Raw genomic sequence first — 16,682 nt, forward strand, 5'->3', positions numbered from 1 at the left:
AATTTGTAGTAGGAAATTAAGGAAAAAATATATTTTTCATGTTTAACTAATTTTTATTTTACACTTTGTATAACCCCCGTTTGGGCACCTAGAAAAGAGGATGAGATGCTTCCGGTATGGTTGTTGGATCTGACCACCCTGGAGGTGGGGGATCTGGCTCCACCCATCGATGACGGAACGTACTTCCTTCGGGAAGGGTGTATCGTGGCTGGTAATGGCCCTTAGGACTTAACCACAGTTCCCGCCGGTGTTGCTGTTACGGCGGTCCGGTCATTCAGTTTTCTTTATCCGTGTGCCTTCGGACGGGTTGGAGAATCAGTGATATGACTTACACTTTGTATAAAAGAAAGAAATCATGATATCAATATATTTGCGTTCCCCAAAAGTATTCCTTCCTTCCATAATAAACTATGTTATATTTTTCTAAATAATTCAGAAATAATTTTTTTACTGAAAATAAGCAAAATCTTACATAATAAAATATTTAAAAATTATATGCATTTAAAGAAAATAAATAAATCTTACATACTTTATGAAATTTGAGGATTTTGTGATGTTAAAAAACAAAAATCTCCTGTCAGTAATAAAAATAATAATAATAGAGCAAATATTTCTTAACTGCAGTTTGAAAACTCACTAAATTTGGATAAATTTAGTTAAGTGTCTTAATTTATGAGCGTAACTAACGCACACTTTTTCATTACATTTCATGTTGAGGTATTCTGTGTCTTTATTGCATAGTTTATGTATAAGAGCTAGTGAACTAATGCTTTGATACGCAGTTCAAATGATCTGACATATTTATAATCCATACAAACATTAAATCTGTAGATTATCAATGTTCCTTCGTTATCACATGATTGTGGGGTGTGAAGTATTGGAGAAAGTAAAGTGTCTTTTACTGTCGTCATAGATATGTAAGGAAAGTCTTTTAAATGTAAAATTAGTTCTTTTATTTTATCTTTTAACAAAGATACTCGAACTATAGCAGAATGTGAATTCGTACATGTCATCACGTCAGAATTTTACACTAATATTAGAATACTGAAAATGGCTAATAAAGGGTATCCTAAAATTAACGCGAGATTTGAATTTGCCACCATTCGAGAAAGAAAGGGTTGGCAACCCTATTAAAAACCCGATTTGCCAGCTGTTAGCTCAGGGTGAGTAAAAATGTAGTGTTACAAGATAGAACAATTTGTTTTCTTTGCTGAACAATTTTTCAAAAATAATGAAAGTCTGGCGGCCACAGTTCGAAAATTTGAAAATTGGCTCCCTAGTTCATATGATTTAACGCCATTGGATTTTTTATGGGGTTATTTGAAATCATATGTCTATCCCAACAAGCCAACAAGCAAGCGTGCATTGAAAGGGGAAATTCAACGCTGTATCAAGGAAATTCAACCACATTAATGCAAAATGGGCATGGGAATTTCAACAAAAGAGTGGGTGCCATTTGCCCTATGTGTTATTCCATACATAACTCTATCCTGTGTACTTTACGATTTAATAAAAGAATATAACGATTTAAAGAAAAAATCTGTGTTTTTTTATTTAATTCAATCCTGTTTTAACACGTTGTTCTATTATATAGCTCTCCGTTTTTACTAACCCTAAACTATCAACTGCTAAATGGGGTTTTTAATGAGGTTACCAACATTTACTGCATGATTGGTGGCAAATTCAAATCTTGCATTAATTCTGGGACAGCTTTTATTACTCCAAATGAATATGGAATGTTTCATGATATATTTGGCACAGCATTAGCTCTTGAGCATTCATTCCAAAGCAAAATTGTGTCGCTCTATTTCAACATCACTCTCTCAAAGTTGAAATTTCTGCATCAGGAAGAAAATGTTACAATTTTCTCAACTAATTACGAAAATTTTAACTATTTTTTTTGTTCTTATGGCAAGGAAGAAAGTCAGATGTATTCGCTATTTGTTATTAAAAATCAGTTTTTTTTCTCTGGAAATTTGAGATAGTTGGCAATGTCTGTTAAAGCATGTTTTTCAATATCGTTTTTATATAAGTATGATATCGTTTTTATATGAGTCGGAATCATTGCAGAAAAATATGATAATGTTTTAATTTGGTACAATTTTGGCAAAGTGATTGATATGAGCAGGTAGCCTAAAATATGACCATGCAAAGATGCTTTGAACCAATTATCTAACTTTTTATTGTTTCTTTCAGTTCAGGCACAACAATCCAATAAAGCAAATTTCTTTTTGAAAAGATACCAGCGAATTTTAAATATATTTCCAGAGTTCATCCTCAGTATCACTTCATCAATCCCGATCGTATTGTGAGAGGGAATTTAATTTGCTTCCTGACAGTAGTGACAAATGATCGTATTATTTATTTCCGGTGGCTTGGCGAAGGAGGAAGTCGTGAAAAATGGTGGCGAAATGTTGTCACCGACGACACATTGCTTATTCTCGACGGCTTTTTTCATGATGACGTGATGTTTCAAAACGTGATGGATGCCACTTGTTTGATTAGGATTCAAATGGAAGGGGCGGAGAATCATTGCATATCTTTAAGCTCTTGCAGTTACATCGGCATTTTCAAAAAGTTTTTAATTTCGAGACAAATGCACATTCACGTGTATATAGACTTACATATTGTTACGAATCTGTGATGCGGCTTCCCAGCGTAGTTGGTTCCATAGGAGGTCCCAGAGCTTGGCGACGAATTTGGCGACTTTGGCGCCAAAATAGATTATACCCGAAACATAGAGAATTTTCCTGTAATGCTGCTTCCCAGCATAGTTGGTTCCATCATCGGAAAGAATGTTTTACAGTCATCGGTATTGGACGGAGTCCGGTGTCGCGTCGGAGGGTCCCGGAGCTTGGCGACAAACTTGGCGACCATTTGGCGACTTTGGCGCCAAAATAGATTATACCCGAAACATCGATAATTTTCCCAATCCGTCCAGTAGGAACCGAGTTACGCTTCGAACGTTCCTGATTGTTTGAGAGGCTTCTAGCCCCGCCTCCGAAGACCTATAAAAGAAAGCAGCTGCAGCTGCCGCAGTCAGTCGTAGTTGGAAGCAACAGTAGAGTAGTCGGAATCGACGGTGAAGAACTGGTCTTCCAGGGATTAGCGGAGCAGCGACTGAGTCAAGCTAGTGCTGAACTAAGCTGTGCGCTACTGTCTGCAGTAGAGAGTCTTGTGTGCTGCTGTGTATGCTGCTGTTGTATGTTGCTGTGTATGCTGCACGTCTCGGCTGAAGATAATCGTCTTCTGTGCTGTATATAGTTGTCGTCTTTGTGCTATCCTGTGTGTCTTCGTGTAAATAAACGTCGTTGTTTTATTTTCTACTGCTGATTGAGCGTTCTCCACACCATATAACTTCCAATATCCAAGCGAACCCCGGGAAATTTCGAAACAATATATACATATATATACACACATAGTTTGTATATTATGTTATGATATACTTACTGAACTTTGAAATTATCCAAATAATTTTATTTAGTAAGTCATTGAAGTAAGTCTTTATATATTTAGAAAACAAAATGATTTTTATATTGATTGTTGTTTTAAAATATAAATAAGCATAATGATTACTATGGATGGCTTCTCTGAAAATGAAGTTCTCCGTTTATGGCATTAATGTCGATTTCCATATTTAATATATATAACCATAAATAAAATTAAAAAAAAAATAGGAAACAAAACTAAATAATTTCGGAATCGCAACTAAAAATTATTTCTTATTCAAACTAAAACCAAAAAATAAACAGAAAAAGCACCATAGTATTTAGAGAGCGCAAATGCAGCTACTACTAAAACACAGATGAATTTAGACAGCAGTAATAAAAACTAAGTTAAAAGAAAAAAAAAATCAAAATTAAATCAAATAAAAAAGAATCCGGCCTGAAGACTTTCTCAAGGATCACCAAACAGTCCAAAAGTATTTTGAATGTTTAGTCTGCATTCCTTCACAGAAAAAATCCCTCTTTTTGAATCCCTGCCTGAGTGTGACCCTTGAAAAAGTCTTCAGGCCAGATTCTTTTTTATTTGGTTTAATTTTTTGATTTTTTTCTCTTAACTTGGTTTTTATTACTATATATATATATATATATATATATATATATATATATATATATATATATATATATATATATATATATATATATATATACATTACAATACTCCATACTAGGGATTGCAATACCGGACCAAAATTTCAATACCGGTATTCGGTATTTTTTAGACATTAATACCGGGATACCGGTTTTAATACCGGTATTAGAAATTTTAGAAAAAGAAAGAAAACGCAGGTGTTTCTTTGTTTTATTTGAAAGTTTTATTAGAGAGGGTAAATATCAAAAAAAAATTTGTAACTTATAAATTATAACAGCATATAAAGAATCACAAAAAAGTAAAGGAACAACTTATTTATTTAAATCACAAAAAAAGTGTAAATATCACTATTCAGTCTGTGGTACTATTACAAATTTTTGAAATGCGATCTTAAAAAACATAATGTATCAATTGTACTGCCTTTAAGCCTGAAAAGTAATTTTGTGCGAAAATGACCAGCTGTCGAAAACGCTCTTTCGGCATCTACGCTAGTTGGTGATACTGTTAGCAATGCGCGATATACTTTTTCCAAGTATTTACCTCTAAATTCCTCATTTTCAAATAAATCAATTTCTTGTCGGATGGTTTTGGATATAGCTGATTTCTGTATTGTATTTTTTAGTTCGTTGATTTTTTTAAATTTATTTATCGCTAATTCTAATTTTTGTTCTAGAGACAATTCCTTTTCATTATCCACATTAGTGTCATCATAATCTTCGATAACTACCGAATTCTTCCGAATGTGGATAGATTTGTGAGTAAAAAATTTTAAGAAAATTTACTATAAAAATCAAATTTAAATTATTTTCTTTTCTTCTTTCTCATTTTTATTTTAAAAATCATTATAATTATGTAAATACCATAAGACATTTTCTATTTCGGTATGCCTTTCTTCTGTGCGATTTTTCAATGTAATACATAATTCTTCTGATAATGATGTGTGCTGTTATTTCATGACTGCAACATGAAATTTATTGTTGCATTAGCTGTTAATGAATTAAAATCTCTCCGACATAATGCCTCTATAGTCAGTTTTATTGGAAGTAGAGCTGATATAGTTCTGGATATTAAGTCGAATTCACTATCTGAAATTTAATTTACAGGTTTAAGTCGATTATTGCTTTTTGGATTGGGTTTCTAAATTTCAAAAATCGGGAATTCTAAATTTCAAAAATCATTAGGAGTAAACTGTTCCAACGTGTCTTAGAATCTATTATTAACATATATTCCGTTTTATTTTCAGTTAGTATATATTTTTGTAATATGTCATTTTTTGTAGGGGAAAGTTTAAATATCTTAACAATTTTTCGAACTTTATAAATTATAGGAAGCAATTTTTGATGGGTTAATATTTCATCCTCATTAGCAATATCGTCTTCAACAGTTATATTGTCATTATCTTCATTGTCAATATCACTCTCATTCTCTTCAAAGTCGGAATCCGAAGTTTCTATATCCACAGTATTTGGATTCTTCTGTTCTTTATTTTTTTTTGGACATCTATTACTCCTATTTGAATTCCATGAGAAAAGCACAATTGCTAATTTGCACCAATCAACTTTCCAACTTTTTTCATAACTGTTGCTCCATTAGTCGTTACGGATACAATATCTTCTTTCAGGGATAATCCATGTTTCGCTAATTTAGATTTAAGCAATTCATTAAGCCATTAATTAGCTAATTAATTTCGCCCTTTAGAGAGACATAAAAACAAAACGTATACTATTTTGCTATGTTGGCGATCCCTGAACATATAGTGGAGACAATTTAAAAAATTTCTAGTAAGTACCGAAAAACCGGTATTTCAACTTGTGAATACCGGTATTACGAAATTGTAAAATGGCTCAAAATACCGGTATTCGGTATCCCGGTATACCGGTATTGCAATCCCTACTCCATACATTCACTAATTTCAGTTTTTAGGTAACACTCTTACAGATGTATATCATAATTCTTCTAATTAATTCACCATAATTATTAATGTCTTTTTATTTTAATGCAATATTTGCTGCTTTTTAATTTACCTAGGATTTCACAACCATGTTTTGCATGCGTATTTCACTGTGAAATCAAGATCTTTTTTGTAGTATTTGCTGCCTGACAAGCAATAGATATGTGATAAAATTTCAATTTTTTGTTGTTGTTGACAACGCCATGTGATTTGCGAGGTTTCATTAAGTCTAGATATTGCCCCATCAAACCACATCACATCATAATCTGGATAGATTCAGTATATGACAAACGGTACAATTATGTTTTCTTACCTTTACAGTATTAACTTTAATCAATTTTGGTAAAGTGTTATGCACATAGAATTCAAATTTCTTATTAATTGAATTAGAGTTGCTCATTGAAAATTTGAATCTTCCAAAAGCAGTGAAAATTCAAAAAGAGCTTCTTATTAAAAAAAACAAAACACATTAATATTGCATCAGCTAATTTTCTTCTAAAGACAAAGATAAAAATTTTACGCCTTGCTTTGAAATAGACTGATATATTAAGATATTTTTAAAAATAAATTCGTATATTGAATTTTAAATAGAATAAATTAAAAGTTTTTTTAAAAAGAAAAGTCAAAGTCGTTGCTACATGTTGATTAAAAATAAAAATAATATAAAACTATAAATTAAAAATAGGAAATAAATTAAAACTTAGAATTATACTAATTTACGTTTGAGGCTGGAATAATATTTGGGAAATCAAAAAACCATGTTAGTAAAATTATAAAGATATTATGTTTGCAAATTTTTTCAAAATTTAGTGTCAAGCTCGCGTGTTTAATATGTAATTTTTAATTCTGATTTAAATAAAAGACAAAACCAAAAGATTTCATTTAAATTCATGTGAAGTTTAATCCTTCCGATAAGAAAGTGATATTTGTCCAATAATAAAATATTCTCTTGTATAATAAAATATTTATACAGATAGAAATTAGTTCTAAATGCAGAATTTAATTTTTACACATTATGAAATATTCTTGTATGATTTATTTTAGACGGATACTTTTGTTTGGATTTAAGTGACAAATACAGTTCTCAATAATAACAATAAAAGGAAAATCGTACCTGTAGTCCATTCATTGAAATACATTATTTTATTATTGATATGATCATTTTGATTTTGCACTGTTTGATTGCATCTGTAGTTATGTTCTTTTAGTCATTATGTTCTAATGTTAAACATTTTAAATCGGACAATTTACAGAAATTAATTATATAACAGAAAATGGCAGAGGAGTTAAAATTGCATTAATTCTTAAAAAAATATCTCTTATAGCATTATTTCGGTTACTTTTATTTTTTAGGATTATAAAAATCGAAGGTACAATGTGAATGAAAAATCTGATAAAAGCATAAATTAAGATACATTTTATTATAAGGATTAAAGAATTGTTAAAAATTATCTTTAAAATTAATTTCGGAAATGAAAATCTCTTCAATTTTGTAAATTAAACAAAATTCCGAATAGAAAATATTGATATTGATGAGAAGATAATTTATTTTGAATTTTAAAAATGGAACAACAATATTTTTGTACTAGTAAATTTTGCAAATTATCGTGGGAAAATACTATTATTTTTAACTAATTTTTAATTAATTCGAATTTCAAAAATTCCAAGCTTTGCATTGTCATTTTCAAAAATATATTTGGGACAGATTCCTAGCAGAAAGTCAAACATCTGCTCTGTTGGGTTGCAAAATGTGTTTACACTTTTTATATAAAGTGATTTACAAAAAAGCATGCCAATCTAAAAACATTCCCATTTTAAAATATTTAATCTTGAATAACACCTTCCAGATATAAAACATAAATTATTTTTGAATGAAATAATTAATAACATGTTTGTAGTAATTTACCATAAAAGTAAGGAAATGGATACATTTTCCCTTCAATTGAAATTTGGATTTTTTTTTATTACGCTGAAAGATTATTCGTAGTAGAAAATATATTCCGAAATAAATATTTACTCGTGTTCTTTTCTTCGAATCCAGTTCTAATAATCTATCAGTTTTCTAATAATTCAATGGATCTTCTGTGAAAGGGAAAGGTTCCTTGTATAAGAATCATATTTTTCTAGTCCACAAAAAGTCTGGTACTAGTCTAATTTTTTAGTTTATACGTCAGTCATGTAATGTTTTGATAAGTGAGGAGAAAGCATGCAATCTCCTTAGACTCTATGCGCATATGATATTCTAAAGATGTTCTAGACTTTAAACTAATTAAATTTTTCTTGCGCTAGGTTTCTGGAAATCCATTCATGAATGAATGGATTTCCAGAATGGAAATGAATTCATGTTCCATATTTTCAGTCTGCTCAGAACGAATTTTGGATTTCTTTAGGATTTCACTCTGAATTTCAATGATACGGAAAGAATTGAAAGGAAGTTTCATTTCGTATAACCCTCTGATTTAAAAAAACTTCAAAAAGTATTGGCAAAAATATAACTATTTTTTTTTTTGCTTTCCTGTATATAAAGAAAAAATATTATAATAATAATAAAAATACAAATTTAAGATTTTGATGATTCTTCAGGTTTCAGATCTCCCTGAAAATTGAAAAATGCGAACTTTTGTATTTATGTTCGTTTGTCTGTGAATACAATAATTTTTGATGTACATGTAATTTTTAAAATCAAAATTTGAACGAAATTAATTCAGAGAAGATCTGGCTGTCTGAGTACAAGGAAACACGATAATTACAAAACGTAAAGGTCTAGACAAATAAATTTTGGAGTGCATTTTTAACAAACGTTGAACCAAATCTGCCGAAGGGTTCTGTATCATTTATTAATTCTTTATTTAGTTAAAATTGTTACCAAAAAGACAAATTACAAGAATTATGGTAATAACTTTATTAATAATCTAGTATCGAAGATCATTAATTTATTTTCAACTTTCTGGTATACAAAGGGAAAATATTATAATAATCAAAAATATGAAATTAAGATTTTGATGACTCGCCAAGTTTCAGATTTCCCTGAATCTGAAAAACACAAACTTTTATATATATGTCTGTGAATACAATGATATTTATGTACATGTATTTATTTTAAAATCGAAATTTGAACGAAATTCATTTAAAGGTTTGTCTGTCTTTGTGCCTGAATGCTAGTAAACATGAAAATTACAAAACTTAAAGGTATAGATAAAAGAATTTTAGATCACATTTTTTTAACAATCTTTGTACCTAATCTGCCAAAGGGTTTTATAATTTGTACGCCGGCGTCCTGGCATAGGGGTAGCGCGTCTTCCCCGTGATCTGGGCGTCCCGGGCTCGAGTCCCGGTTTGGGCATGGTTGTTCTTCTGTTGTTCTATCTGTGAGATGTGTGAATGTGCCCTCCTGTAAAAAGGGGTTGCGCAAGCGAATGAATGATGCGTGAGTGGCAAAGTCGTACTCTTGGCCCTAGTTGGCGCTGCTATAAAAAATAAGAGACGTTCCCCCTCAGGCTTAAATCGCTGTCTTCGTAACAGCGGGCTTGTCAGTGGCAAGTGCCATAAGAAACAAACAAACAATAATTTGTATTCTTTTTTTATGTAGTTAAAATATTACAAAACCATCTGTCAATATATTTTTTCGCCAATATTTCACATCTTTAATGTTTTTCTATTTTTTTATCTTGTTCAATTTCAAATTTATGCCGATTGTGTATGATTATATCTGATTCATAGTGTATTTCCACTAATTTAAGTACTAATGGTTCTTTTTCAATGAAATAGTTTTATTAATCTGTAATTTTGTTTCCTTGAATGTGTTATTGACCTCCATTCTTGGCGACAGACTCTGGCAACTTATTGGAGAATTTTCACCCAAATAAATGTTCACCAAAATATAAGAATTATGGTGATATCTCTATTAGGAATCGAATTTCGAAAGATTCTTTTAGGAAATTCAAAATCTTACCAGAAAGCCTATATAAGAACGAGAACCTAAAGCTAGCATGTCAATGACCTACGTTCTTTACGACAAACATTGAAACGAATCTGGAGATCTGTCGACGGATTTTATACCAAGTTGAAGGTTCTACAAATTATAAGAATTACAGAAATAGCTTTATTAGTAATGGAGTATCGAAGATACAGAATTTATTTTTAACTATCTGGTATACGAAGGGAAAATATTATAATAATCAAAAATATGAATTTAAGATTTTGATGATTCTCCAAGTTTCAAATCTTCCTAAATCTGAAAAATACATACTTTTGTATATATACCTGTGAATATAATAATATTGGATGCACATGTATTTTTTTAAAAAAAATCAAAATTTGAAAAAAATTTATTCAGAGGAGGTCTAGATGTTTGAGTATAAACAAACACGATAGTTGCAAAACTTAAAGTTCTAGATAAATCAATTTTAGAGCACATTTTCTAACAAATTTTGAACCAAATCTGCCAAAGGCTTGACATTCTGTCTGTAAGTATATTACAGGTTTTAAAACGTTTCGAAGAACAGAAACTTATAATAATGTATAATTAACAAATCTGTTTTTAAATTTTAAGAGATAATTTCTATTGTAAGAAAAGAAAATTCAGTTTTCTTCTTTGCATTATATTCTTTCTTATGAACGATATGATAAATTTTTTAATTCTTGGTATACAGGGTTTTTAACTGAAAATTTTTGCTCGCTATATAACAATTTTATTCGACATGCAGAAACTGTTTTTATATTACATATCAAAAATTTATGGAAAAGTTCAATATAAAAAGATTTTTTTTGTATGGAAGTTTTATTTATGATTTTTGTTCCATGATAGCTTGATATAAGTTGATCCTCTATACTGATAGAGAAAAATTAGTTTTATATCTCTTTGTTGAGATGATAATGACTGGGTTATTTTATTTTTCATTTTGTGGGATTTTTATGCTAGAGTGTTGCCTTTTTTCTTCATTAATGTTGTTATCTCAAATAGAGGAAGTAAATGAATGTAACGAGAAAAATACTCTTAGAATAATAAATCACTAATTGAGGCCAAAATTCTGAAAAGACTCCCAGTTTCTAAAATGTATCAGGTAACGAATGTTGTAGGTTTATATTTTTAATATGGGACTAATATAAAATAAAATTAATATATTCATTGATATTTTAAGCTCATCATTGAGATGATCATTTCGAATTACACGAAGTAAAGAATAAATTAGTAACTACTTATGAATTATAGGACAAAATATTTGCTTACAGCTTAGCTGTTTGTTTGTTTGTTTGTTTACAGCATAGTTGTTTATTTGTTTGTTTACAGCATAGTTGTTTATTTGTTTGTTTACAGCATAATTGTTTATTTGTTTGTTTACAGCATAGTTGTTACAGCAATAGCAGTTTGTTAAGAGCATAGCCTACAATGATTTTCTTAGTCAGAACATCGTTGCCACAATTTTTAATTTGAATAACACGTTATTTGGGATAGCAAATCGGTTTAGAATGAAACTATTGTCATTTTTTAAAAACTATTTATCTAATTAATACCCACATGAGGATAAATTATGATAATAAAATTTTCCCTTTAGCTAATAAAATACTCAAATATTTTTTTACTAAACTTATATAACAGATACTTGCGTAACCATGCAATCTGTAACAAGAGGCCTTAATATGATGTTTGGTATTATATAAAACATAATAAATTATTCACCATGATATAAAAAAGTATATAATGAAAATTTAAACTTTTCGACCGAAACACCATTTATGATAATGATTTGGGTTTTATTCATTTGGCATTTTTAATAATTTTAAGAATTTACTTTTAATTATAGCAAGAATAATGCATAAAAGAAGGACATTTAATATCGCATTAATATACATTTTTATAAATAGAAAATGCAGTATTTTATTAATTAAAATTTCAAAAAAACATCGTTTCAAGTTGCACATTCCCACCTGCCAAAATCTGTATGTGCCATGTTTTGTAGATCCGAGTAAAAGAACCAAAGGCAGTAAAGCACCAACACATATACACACATATTCAACCTTATTGTTAATAGAGATTTTTTAATGATATCTGATTGTAAGCACTTGTTCCTTAATTGCAGCCACGTTGTGCATTAGCTAAAAAGTTATTTCATATACCACATGCAAATTATAATGTTCCTGGTCCATCCTGTGTGATATCGAAAATTCAACAATTTTAAATTATATAACACAATGGACGTAAAAAGTATTCTATATAAAAATAAGCTTTTTTTTCTGTCAGAAGATGTTTCCTTTTTATAAAAAATATCGTTTTTTATGAACTTTATTTATATTTAAAGTTTTCACCAACAAAGAACAACCAAAGAACTAATATGTTAACGGGCGCAGCAAAATTGCCCTGTCTGAAATACAAACTAATTCTTCTTCTTAGAGAGTTCTTGTTCTTGTTATGTAAAAAAATTTGTCTTGTTTGGAAAAAAGCAATTATCATGCATACCATTAAGAAAAACTTTTGTTGTACTTGAAATATTTAAATTTGTTTAATTACTTTTCGTTTGCAGTTTAGAATATAAAAACTGTTTAATTTTTTGTTAGATCTATTGTACAAAATTGAATGTAGTTAATATATGGAAGAAAGAGTTTTTAAACTAATAAAAGTGTAGATGAGCTCACAAAAAAAATAAGGAATATTAACACCCGCCTTTACAAAAAAAAAATATCATGAAATGAACTTTAGAAAAATACTCTCTAAATTTAGTCAAGAAAAAGGTGGTTTCCATACAACGATGTGTAATTTATGTTATTCTGAAATGGTTAACTGGTCAATAAAGTGAACAAATGAAGTGTCCTTGATTCTTGTGTTGATGGGAAGGCGAAGTCAAATGGAAAAGCTAAGAAGAGAGGTACAAAATAGAGAATTGCAATTCGTGAGCCTTTAATGTGAAGAGATATAATCATATTGCTATTGAATGAAATAGAATGGATGAAAAAATTCACATAAGAGTTTGGTCTGGATATCTTTTGAAATTAAAAAAATAGAATGAAAAATTCTTTGAATAAGTACAGAAAAATGGGTGGCATTTTTGATGACCCTCAAATGAGAAAAATAGTCCTCATTTCATCGTGGATTCCATGAATGAATTTGAGAGAAAAGGATTGGTATGATTCGTAGTTGTTGTCATGAAATATCCAAACAACTAAAAAGTTTACAATTATAAGCTAATTTATTTATCAGTATAATTACAGTTTCAAAGCTACAAGTTGTAATATTATCACAAAGATTCATTATTTGCACAGGTATTCCGAAAAACCGTCCTGAAAATTTTGGTAATGCAAATGAAGAATTAGGTGAAAAATTTCACATAGTTTCACACATCGTTTTGTGTTTTTTCCAATTAATGTTTTATAATATTTATATAAAAGAATGATTTTTTAAAATTAATGTTGGCATTTGGAAAAGATCCATACAGAAATTTATTGCGGATCCGAATTTTTATGATGTCCTTGGGTTTTTCCAATTCCGCGCCATGATCTCAAGTAAACAAACCGATTCGAATCCGACTTTTTTTTTGTTGCAAGTTTCCTGATTTGGGTTGGCAGCAACTACAATACAAATTTGGCTATTATTTAAACTCGCCTCGTGTAATCATTTTATCAGACGGAATGTGAGAAGTGGTATAAGCTCTTTGGTAGAGGCGGAAGGGAAGTTAGCTGTGTGCAACTGGTTTGGTGCTTCACCATTTTAAGATAGTTTCTTTCAGTTCTTTTAAATGTTAGACAGAAAGAATGAATGGTTCGAATCTGTTAACCAAGGTCTTGTAATGTTAATTTGAACTTTGATTTTAATATTTTGTGTATTATTTTGATCGCTCGGCCATAGTCCAAGGCAGCTCGTGATGCTTTTAAGAAGTCAAAACCCAAAATGATGTCATGGCTGCAATTCTGCATAACAATAAACTGGTAGGGCTATGTTCGGTCATTTATGGTAAGTTGAAAGACACAAGTTCCTAACGGCCTCGCATAATTGCCGTCGGAGACCTTCAGAATAATGTTTTCCGAGTCGCCGAATATGACTTTCCGCCGTTTCCACCTGTATGCTTCGGAGATGACAGAAAAAGATGCACTCGAGTCTACCAGCGCTTTGCCAGGATGGTCGTCAAGAAGAACGTCGATGCGATTCCCGTGCAATTTAGCGGCAAATGGACGATTTTGAGAAATCGCGGCCTCACCTCCAACACAGGTCGCGGAACTTAGTTTTCCTCATTTCGGCGATTCGGCGATCTTCGGTAGGGAGACAGCGATCTATAAAGGTGGGTAGGCGATCATCCTCGACTCGGACCTGGTGAAGGATTTCTGCCCGTTTCCCGATTGAGGTCATTGCATGTCCAGTAAGATGTAGCGTCACATCTGTCGTTTCTGAATTGGTCAACAAATGAAGATCTTTTATCTCTGCAATAGCGCACTACGTGACCTGGGCGGCCGCAATGGAAACAGACTGGCCGATTGTCGGTGATACGCCATACGTCGGTTTTCCTCGGCATCTGGTTCTGTTGAGGCCATGAAGTCTGGGCAGGCCTACTAGATATTGGTTGCATGCGGTGTTTAGGTACCTGAGCGACTCTTCCCAAGTTTTCACGAGATATAGGAGCTAACGATTGTTCCCTTTCCTCTCGTACGATCTTTCGATGGATTGTAGTTCGGAATATTGGCTTTCGACTTGTGGTGCAGTCATTCGTTGTATTTCTTCCCGAACAATTTTGCGTATCAGCGATGTTAACGGTTGCTCCTCGTCCACGGAAGCTATGGGAATAACATTGGGTAAACGAGAAAACTTCTGATGTCTAATTCTTTTTTGTTGCATTTTCTGGATGTACTGGCAACATTTAATGAAATCGACTGTCGTCTTTACCTCTTTAGATAACAGTGCCTGGTACACATCTTCTGCGACTCCCTTCATTAGGTGGGGCACCTATTCTTCGTCGGATCTGTTTGGTTGCAAAGTCCTAGTACGTCCTGAATGCAAGATTGTGTAGCTTCACCAGTATTTTGCGCTCGGCCTTTCAGACAATCTTTTGCTCGTCTTGTATACAGTTGGGTGTCACCAAAGGGTTTTATCAGTCCTTCTTGAAATTTGGCCCACGAGTTCAGTTTATCTTCGTTATTATCAAACAAAGTCGGGCGGTCCCATCCAGGGAAAAAATATAAATTAGCTAAGCAAAGTGTGTTATCCCATTGATTAAATTTCGATACTCTAAGGTATTCTTTCATCCATTTGATCGGATCTTGTCCAGGATCCCCTGTAAAAATTATTTGCATTTTAGGCTCCCTTATTAAGGCAGGATAAATCAGAATAGGTTGAGGGCGTCTTCTCCTTCCGGCATTTCCGTGCGATTGGGAAGTTTTCGTGGGGCAACAAAGAAAGGTCCAAATTCCGGAGGAAGATTTAAGAGTCTGCGGCTTCGCCGTATTTCTTCCGCTTCCAGACTGAGAAGTTACCCAGTGCCTTCACCAAACTTGTCACACTTATAGGCTTAAGGAAGAGAACACCCGTAGAAAAATATTAGTTTATTCAAAGTAAACCAAAGACCTCGGTTACTATAAAGCAAACTCTTATATACAGATATAGAATGTTCTAGAATATTCCTAGAACTAACTGAAGAGGCAATGACGTAAAAAGATTCTGAGGAAATTATAATAATGGAATATTCCAGAAACTTCTGGAAGAGCTGAAAGGAAAAGAAATAAATAACAAATTTACTTGGTGAGGATTGAACCAGCAATCTCTTTGCCCGCAGTCCCATGTCTTATCAACGAGCCACGGAGACATGTGGCTAGCTTCGTTGCAATATGCAGAGAAATGTGTAAGATTTACTCAAGAATATATCAAACAAAGGAAATTTTCGAACAAAAAGGCTTTTTTTTTGTCAGTATTTGGATCTTCCAATTTTAGATTTAAGTATTATAGATTTTGAGGGGGCAATTTTTATTGATTTTTTTTTCAATTCATTAAAATAACATTCATTACGGGAAAATATTCTTAATATAACATCTTAAATTTATGATAATGACAATGTTTAAGGCAAATATCAGTAGTGTTTAGTGTTTCTATCGTATCTTAGAAGCAAAGAATCGAGGTCAAAACTATCATATTTGTTTTTAGCATATCATATACATAAAATAGTTTTAAAAAAAGTTCGTATGTGTTATTACTCTTTCAAACAAAACGAATATATTGAAAATTTATAGCATCGTAAAATCTGAATCACGTGTAGCACAATATTGTACGATATTATATAATATTATACAATATTGCGAATATTGTTTTATATAATATTGTTCAATATATGCATGCTACTAGGGATATTAAGAAATTCTGAGAATGAAATATGTGTTCAAAGCTTTACACTTGTCAACACTGAAATTCATGATAGTTAATAAACTTATTACTGTTATTTTTCCAAAGAAATGAAGAAGCAGTTTGTTATATCGATTAAACGAGTCTGACGCATTAATCAATTCGTTTCGAAGACATAAACTGATGTTCTGTGTAACAAGACAAACTAAAATAAGTCTCATTACATGATGAAATGAAATTAAGAGATTGAAATGAATCATTCTATTTTTATCGATTTTGTAACTGCAATAAAATGTGAATAAGTTCTTGTACTTTCTTCTG

This window comes from Argiope bruennichi, chromosome 5 (assembly GCF_947563725.1).
Source record: "Argiope bruennichi chromosome 5, qqArgBrue1.1, whole genome shotgun sequence".
Taxonomy (NCBI): domain Eukaryota; kingdom Metazoa; phylum Arthropoda; class Arachnida; order Araneae; family Araneidae; genus Argiope; species Argiope bruennichi.